This window comes from Fukomys damarensis, unplaced genomic scaffold (genome assembly GCF_012274545.1).
Source record: "Fukomys damarensis isolate Sample0158 unplaced genomic scaffold, DMR_v1.0_HiC HiC_scaffold_23, whole genome shotgun sequence".
NCBI classification, from domain to species: Eukaryota; Metazoa; Chordata; class Mammalia; order Rodentia; family Bathyergidae; genus Fukomys; species Fukomys damarensis.
Genome location: NW_022900935.1, coordinates 25015440 through 25024134, shown reverse-complemented (window position 1 = coordinate 25024134; position 8695 = coordinate 25015440). Strand labels below are relative to the sequence as shown.

At 43.2% G+C, this 8695-nt stretch overlaps 1 long non-coding RNA gene across 1 annotated transcript; it reads left to right on the top strand.

The window, feature by feature from the left end:
* The first annotated feature begins 1022 nt into the window (after positions 1-1022).
* On the top strand, positions 1023-6691 carry LOC104852476. Its single transcript, XR_777500.2, has 3 exons — positions 1023-1188; positions 1682-1814; positions 6423-6691. It is a non-coding gene; the product is annotated as an uncharacterized LOC104852476 (long non-coding RNA).
* The last annotated feature ends 2004 nt before the right edge of the window (positions 6692-8695 follow it).

Sequence of the window (8695 nt, the reverse complement as noted above, 5' to 3'; positions counted from 1 at the left end):
TATGGAAAAGTGACAGGTGTGGTCTTCAGGTTTGTAGATTAACAATGACACTGAGGAGATTTGGCTTCCTTCAGAATTGCCTGAGTTTTGATGACAAAACCACCTGTCCAGAAAGAAAAAGAACTGATAATCTGGGTGCTAACCAGGGTAACAGACTTGTTTTTTTGTTTTTTTTTTTTACCAGGGATCGAACTCCGGCCCTTGAGCTTGTGAGCAGGCGATGGAACCACTGAGCCAAATCCCTGGCCCAACAGACATTGTTTGACAGATTTGTAATTGCCAAGCAATTTACATATCTTCCGAATACATGACTATTGATGAACATTTTGTAGTATTTCACGGCCACTGTTGCTTCAGGCAGTACATGCCACAAAGCCTTTCAAAATATGGCATAAAAATTTATGCCCTTGGAGATGCAAAGACTTACTATGCTTTAAATTTAGAAATTTATCCTGGAACTCAGCCACCAGGTCCTTATTCATATAGTAATAAACCAAATGATGGTGTGAACGGACTTGTTGCTCCCATCTCCCAAACTCATCGGAATGTGACATTCGACAATTGGTTTACCAGTTTCCAATTGATGTTACATTTGCTAACAGAGCACAAATTGACCAGCATAGGAAATGTACGCAGGAACAAAGCCGAAATTCCAAATGAAATGTTGCAATTTCAAAGCAGGATTGTATAGTACAATCTCTGGATTTCATAAAAGATTTATGTTGGCCTTGTACATAGCAAAGAAAAGCAAACTGGCTCTGCTGATGTTAACATTGCACCGTGATGGAAACACTGATAGGGAAACCTTGACAAACAGAAGCCTGAGATGGAAGCTTTCTACAACAAAACCAAAGGGGGAGTAGATGTTATTGATGAGTTGTGCAGCAACTATGATGCCACTCGAAATACAAAGTGTTGGCCAATGGTTGTGTTTTACTCGATCCTAAATGTGTGACATAAATGGTTTGATAGTTCACAAAAGAAGTACAAAATACCAGATAGATTTTCTCAGAGGATTGGGACTGGAACTCATAAGAGATCATTTACTGTGGAGCACACTGGTGAGCTGACAAGTGAACAGGCCGGTGCAGCATCACAAAGACCCTACTACAACAACAGGGAAACCAAAAAGATGTCAGCTGTGTCCTACAAGAAAGGACTGGAAAACAAGACATACATGCTATTCGTGTAAGTGATACTTGTGTATGGAACATACAATTCTCATGTGTGAAGACTGTCTTGGGTTGACAATTGAAGCAAAGTTTTTTTTTTGTTGTACAATTCTACTGTTTTTTTTCTTTGTAGTTCACATAGGTTTTTATTTCTGATGTGCTTTTTTAGACTTTCTATACCAGTTGATATTGAAAACTTTGATGCTTTTTTATTAACTCAATAAACATTAAAAATGCAGTGTTTAGGGCCAGGGATGTAGCTCAGTGGTTCCAGCGCCTGCCTTGCAAGTGCAAGGACCTGAGTTCGATCCCTGGTACCAAAAAAACCCAATACAAAACAGAATAGTATTTTATTTTGTAACTTTTTGTTAAGCAGTCATTGTTTAACATAGTAAAACTCATAACAAAAAATTAGCAATTAATCAATAGAATATTCTAAAGAATAAGTGTGGGTTTGTCACATCCTTGTGTATGCACCATTATGACAAAAATATGTTATACCCCCTCAGGTAACTGATACTTCAACTTCCTGCCACCAGATGTGGATACCTGTGCTGACACTCTCACCCCCTCCAGCCAGTCACTGTGAAGGAAGAATCTCACCTGCGTAAGACCACAGAAGGGTTCTGGACTTCACCTCAGGTCACATCATTAATGAGCTACTTTCCTGATTTCTTTCTCCATTTGATATTTTTCACTCTCACTTTTTAAGAGAGATCTTCAATAGTCCCTAACAACAAGAACAAAATCCCTGCCTCTGTCCTGTTTACCCTGCACCTGCTATTTTACTTTCTCCTTCCCTCATTAGACGAACTTCTAAAAAGGAGTGGGGATTTTGTTGTTGTTTGGGGTTGAATTCAGGGCCTCCAGGATGCTCAAGGTGTGCCATACCGCTAAGGTACCCCTCCAGCCTCAAAATTTGTTTTTTAAAGATAGATAAATTATAAACAGTTAATTGTACATGCTCAAAATAAAAATCCAAGACATAGGGAAAATATGTGAAATTCTTCTTATCCTGATCACCCTGTAGAGGTCACCATCAGGAAGAGTTCTCATGTATTTATTTTTTAAGAGTAGGAAATTTTATTGAACTATAGGAATGAGGACCAAAGAATAGCTCCTGAGAGACAGGAGGGACCCGAAAGTGGTTGCCTTCAATGTGTGTTTTCTTTTAAAGCATTTTATATGTATTTATTAAAACATATACATTATTATATCCTTATACAACCAGTCTTGGATACCTTTCCATCTCATTAAAACCCTGCAGTATATTTATAAGAGCTATGTCATATCCCCATGCGTGATAATTAAATTAACCAGCCCTCTGTTGATGAACATGCAAGTTGTATTCCGTTTCAGCCATCCGTAAAGTGCCACAGTAAATATCTATAGGTTAGGAAGGGACACATAACTGTGAGGATCATTTATATGTAGATGGTAACTGAAATACATTTGTAGGCTAATTTCTTGGAAGTAGAATTGTTGGGGTAAAGACAAGGTGTATATTAAATTTTCATAAATTCTGCCTTGGTGTCATTTGAAAAAGTTGTACCAACCTGGAGTGGTGATGCGTGCCACTAACGCCAGCAGCCTGGGAGGCTGAGGTAAGAGGGTTACAAATTTGAGAACAGACTGGGGACTTAGTGGGACTCAATCTCAAAATAGAAAATTAAAAGTGGCTAGGGATGTAGCTCAGTGCCAAGCCCTGAGTTCAATTCCCAGTTATACACACACACACACACACACACACACACACACACACACACAAATTGCACCTACTTGCAACCCCACTGGTGACTTTTGATAGTTCAGCCAAATGTATTCAGATTGTCTGTATTTTGCTTTCTTCATCTTTGACCTTTTACAGTACAACCCATTCAAATCTGGCTTCTTTCCATCACTCCATCTTAAAAGGCCCCAGAGTCACCAATAATTTTCATATTGTCCAATGGATAATTTCACATCTCACCTTGCTTTCTCAGAAGGTTGAATATAGTTGACTAATCTGCTCTTTCTGAAACAGTCTTGCATCAGCTTTCATAGTGTTATACTCTCCATGTTTTCTTCTGGCCATGTTCTCTCTCTGCTTACTTTGCTTGTTTGTTTTATTATTATTATTATTATTATTTTGGTACTGGGGATCGAACTCAGGACCTTTCGAGTCAGACAGTGACACCACTGAGCTAAATCCCCAGCCCTTTCTGCCTACTGTTAAATGTTAGTGCTCCTTAGGCCTCAGCTACCATTTACATGTAGGGGACCTCTGTCTTCAGAAAGGCAGTTATTTCTCTCTTCCTAAACTTTAATCAACTGATTATTTGCCGTCTTGACTTGGGTGTCCTGCAGGTTCCTCAAATCCATTATACCTAACATTGTCCTCCCTCTTCTCAGCAGCTGTCCTGTTATTTTCCAGTGTCCTAGCCAGAAACCTGTAGGGAGCCAGATACCTTCCCATACCTCAGCTCTCCCCTCCAGCCAATCACCTTGCCCCTACTCATTCAATCCCTATACCTTCTTTAAACTAACAATCCTGCCCCCAAATCCTGGTTTCTGCATCACTGGGTGCTATAATGACCTTCTAGTTGCCTCCCTGTCTTTATTTTCTTACCCGACATCCTGTAGCCAAGGTTAGCATTAAGAAATGCAAATCTACTTATGTTACCATTCTGTTAAAAACCCTTCACTAAACTGGGTGTGGTGGTGCATGCCTGTGACCCAGCACTCTGGAGGCTAAGGTAGGAGTATCCCAATTTCAAGCCTAGTTTAGGCAAGTTAGCAATTTAGCAAGACCCTGTTTCAAAATTTAAAAATCGAATAAATAAAATAAGATTAAAAGGGCTAGTTTCCAGGCTTGGTGGTGTATGCCTGTAATCCCAGCACTCAGGAGGCTGAGGCAGGAGGATCCCCATGAGTTCAAGGCCAGCCTGGGCTCCACAGTGAGTGGAAGGCCAGCTTGAACTACATAGCAAGACCCTGTCTCAAAAAGAAAAAAAAAATGGATAAAAAGGTTTAGAGATTTAGCTCAATATGAAGGCCTCAGCTTCAATCTCTATTACTGTAAAACAACCAACCAAAATGCTTTACTAATTTCTGACTGCTTTTAGGATCAAGATAGAAAACATCCCCAAAGCTGATTAAGTTCTTATATACAGTCCAGGCTTTTGTCTCCACTTTTCTCCATACTGTTCTTAGTTTCTCAGGAACGCTTTGCTTTCCTTTCAACTCACAGCTTTTTGTCTTTGCTGTTCTATCCTGCCTGGAGTACTCTCTCTTTCCCTCTTGCCTAACATTTTCTCAGCCAGTAGACCGCAGGATAAGTTTTATTTGCCTGAGAACGTCTTCCAAGACCCCTGAGAACTATGCTATTTCTAAAGAAAGGGTTGGCATGGGTTCAGAGCTCAGTAAATATTTATTAATAAACAAGCCCTTAAAGACCAGCTGGGCAGTACTCAGACTGCAGTTTTTCATATGACCTCTAGGTGTCATCATTGTCCTCAGTTTACCCAGGCCTTGGCTGGGCACTCTGGAAGCCAAGTGGTTGGTGCCCAGCCTGGTTTACCCACCCAGTAAGCAGGGAAGGACTGTGGGAAGCCGGGATTCCTTTCCCACATCTGACACTTTCCTCTACCAACCATTCCAGGGATGAGAACGGGAGGTAAGAGGAGGTGCAGGTGGAAGGATTGAGAAATGGCCAGTGATTAGGGCTAGTGGGGGACACAGCATTGACAACTTGCCTGTCCACTCATGAGTGGGCTCTGCTTCACTGAGCTAGGTGTGGGCGTAGCCTGGGGATGTCCAGGGAAGCCCGTTCAGGAGTCATTATCCTGAAACCAGGTTGTGACCCCATTGAGGAATTAGGCTGTGTTTCCCAGGGTGCAGGATGGACCCCGCCAGCTCTTACTCAGTTGTGATTGGATATGTGGACATGGGAGGGGTACAGAGAAAAGTCATCAGGAGTTAGCCATAGGCTGGAGGGATAAGTGAGGCACAAGGAGATATATGGGGGCTTTGACAAGGTTCATGCTAAGGACAATGCCTTGCCCAAAATTTGGGTTCAGTGAATGGCTGCAATTCATGATATGGCCAGATTCTGCTCCTTCCCAGAATTATTGGAGGGCTGGGTTTTATTTTGCCTACGTGATAATTTAGGAACAAGTCGTATTTGAATACTTCAGTAAGAGCTACCGAGGCCTGATGGGGATGGGCACTGGTCAGAACCCTGATGGCCACACATAAGTCCGATTTCCCCTCCTCAGAAGGTATAATAAACCAGGTGCTGGAGTGCCTATACATTAAAAAACAAAATTCAGTCACCCTTCAAGAGTCTTATGTTCTCTGTCAGGAAAGTGCTATCCAGATGCAGTGGACTTTGAGCTGTGTAGGTTTTGTCCATTTTATTGGTGACTCAGAGACTCTTGGGTATAAGAGCTGTCCTGGGCCACCTTGGCCACTTTGGCCCCAGACTTGCCCCTCCCTGGGACATGATGCAACCTGTTACCTTGTGTCCAGTGTCCACATAGTGGCATAATGCAGGATTGGAGAGGATGGAAATCATCAGTTAAGCTCCTCTGTACACAGACTCCTGTGTCCTTAATTCCGAAAAATGCCTAATTATTCCAAGTATAACTAAAGGGAGGATGGATTTGTTAGATGGGCTTTGTATGGTTACACTAATATGGTGTCTTCTGCCTATACCCACAGAGGACGTGGTGTAGTAGAGAGTACATGGCTTTCAAGTCTGACACAATTGGGTTATGCTACTTTCTTGCTGGGTGATCTGCGACAGTTACTCAACCGCTCGGAGTCTTAATTTCCTCAACTGATAGAGATAATAATAATGTCTATGTCACAAGTTTGCTTTGAGGTTGAAGTATACTAACCTATGTAGATGAAATGCTAAATCTGGCGTATAAAATATACGCATAATATGAACTCGTGTGACTATGAGTTGTGTATTTTCATGGTGATGAAATGATGCGAAGAGTGCAGCTGGAGAGCTTAAGTAACTTGCCCAAGGTCACAGAGCTGTTAAACAGTGAGCTGGGATTTAGACCCCAGTCGTTAGGTTCCAGCTCACTTGTACTGAGCTGCCAAACCATGGTGCCTTATGGAGTGGGGTTGAATAAAGAATAGCTAGTATGATCATTGTAATTTAGCATTAAGTGCTTTTTATATCCATGGCGCTAAGTGTTAATTATTAGCGTATTTGGATGCAACATTTATCCCTTTCATTCCCGTTTTATTCCACAGCCATGGCAACAAAAGGCCTTATGCTCTCTGTGGGAGCATCCTGCCTTTGTCCGATCCAGCTTGGTGCGTCAGTCTCTGCAAACAACAAAAGATGTGGCCACCCGGCTGGCTGTCCCTGCCCCCATCGGAACACTAAGGGAGGCAGAGGCCTCTTTGATTGGAGCCAAGGAGAGCAGCAGACAGGTACAGATCAGCAGACTGGGGGCAGGGCTCCTGAGAGAGGTCATGCTTAATAAACCTGATTAATTTCTTGAGCAGCGGCAGTGCAAGAGGACAGAGGTGAGACAAGAGATGTAATTCATCCTGATTTCAAAGCAGAGGAACCCCGCTAAAATCAACAGAGATTTTGTGATGGTGCTGGAGGGTCTGATGGAGCTGTCTTGGGTAGCAGGAGGGAGATATGTACTCATAGTGACCGAGTAAAGATACAACTTCGAGCAAGGACAGAGCATAGACTACCCAAGCCATGTAACTAAGGCACAAATCTGACCAGGACACTTTCCTGCTTAAATTCCTTCCAGTGGCTTCCCACAACCTAAATGTACACAATGACAGCTACACTTATTTGATATTTACTGTGTACCGGGTCCTTTATGGGGCGAAACTGAGGTAGAGAGGTTAAGTAACTTGCCAAAAATTGCATAGTTATTGGGGACTAGGCTCATGCAGCCCTAGCTCGGGTGTATCTGTACCTGAGTTTAGTGGTTTGTCTCTTCTATCAGATAGGAGGCCCTTCTATAGCAGGAAGGGATTCAGTCTCTGCTCTTCAAGCCTTGCAGTAGAGCTGGAGTATGGAAGCTGCTGGTCTTCCATGCTTCTTGCTCTGGATACAGTCTGGGCTCCTCCATACTTTGAGCTCTCTTCCCACCTCCTGGCGGAAGACTTCTAGAGCAGGCACACTGCTGGCTCCCTACTTTCTCCTCTACCGCAGATGACTGGCCTGAGCCTGTTGTGTCCATTTCATCCTGCTGGACTGTAATTGGCTTAGGGATGACGATATGCTCTGATCCTGCTCAGCAAGACTAAAAGGACTATCTTGGGGTTGCTATAACAGAACACCATAGGCTTGGTGATAAATCAGACATTTATCTTTCACAGTCCTGGGGGCTGGGAAGCCCAGGATTGACGCACTGAAAGATTCAGTGTCTGGTGAGGCCCTTCCTGGCTCACAGATGGCTCTTTTTGTTGGGTCCTCACATGGTGGAAAAGGGCCAGAGGTCTGTTGCCTTTTTTAAGGGTGTAATCCTCCAGTGCTGGGTGCTCTACCCCTATCTCCCAAAGGCTCCACCTTCTTCTTCTTCTTTTTTTTTTGTACGGGAGATTGAACTCAGGTCCTTGAGCTTGTGAGGTGGCTGGACGACTAAGCTAAATCCCCTGCTCTACCTTTTAATACCAACACCTTGGTGGTTACGGTTTCAACATATGAAACAAACATTTATCCCGTTACCTAGGACTTTTGCTGGGGACTCCTGGTATGGGTTTCCGCACTCCTAGGAGAGAGCCCTCTGAAGCAACAGTATCTCTTCCTCCTGGGCATGTTGTCAAATTCGGAGGCACCAGGAACTGCTCCAGCTGCTTTGCTGATAGCTGAAGTTGGAGCCGAAAGTAATGATGACAGTGTGGAAAGCTGGAGAGTCTTTGTCCCAGAGAGCTCTTTATGGCAGCCACGGCGGCCACGCTCATGCTGAGCTTCCAGGGTAAGGGGCATTAAATATGGTCTCTGCTGGAGTTTCCATTACTGTAGTAGAAAACATCTTTACTGACCCAATGAAGGTGGCATTATGACTTTTACAGAACCCTTCCTATATAAATTTTTTTTTGGTACTGGGGATGGAACTCAGGAACTTGAGCTTGAGAGGAAGTGGCAGAACCACTGAGCTAAATCCCCTGCCCCTTCCTCTATAATTTTTTGCGGGGGTTCTGGGGATGGAATCCAGAGCCTGGCATGTGCTAAGCAAGCATTCTACCACTAAGGTGTATCTCCAGTCCCCCACGTTTCAAAAAAAATTATGACTGGATTAGTATAAAGGTGAGTATATTAATATTATATATTAAAACACCTTTTTTGACCTAAAAGTTAGGTGTTTTTTTTCCTTCTCATTTTAAAAGACATTAAAGCATTTTTTGGGAGTCCTGAAAGTACTGTATTGAGGCACAGTGCCTCCCGGGCCTGGTTGGCGGGGCTGGCCCTGGTGCGACTCCCAAATGTTTTTCTCCTCTCTTTTCACCTTCAAACTCTCATACCCATTTGCCTTCTGGATAGTTCCACTGGG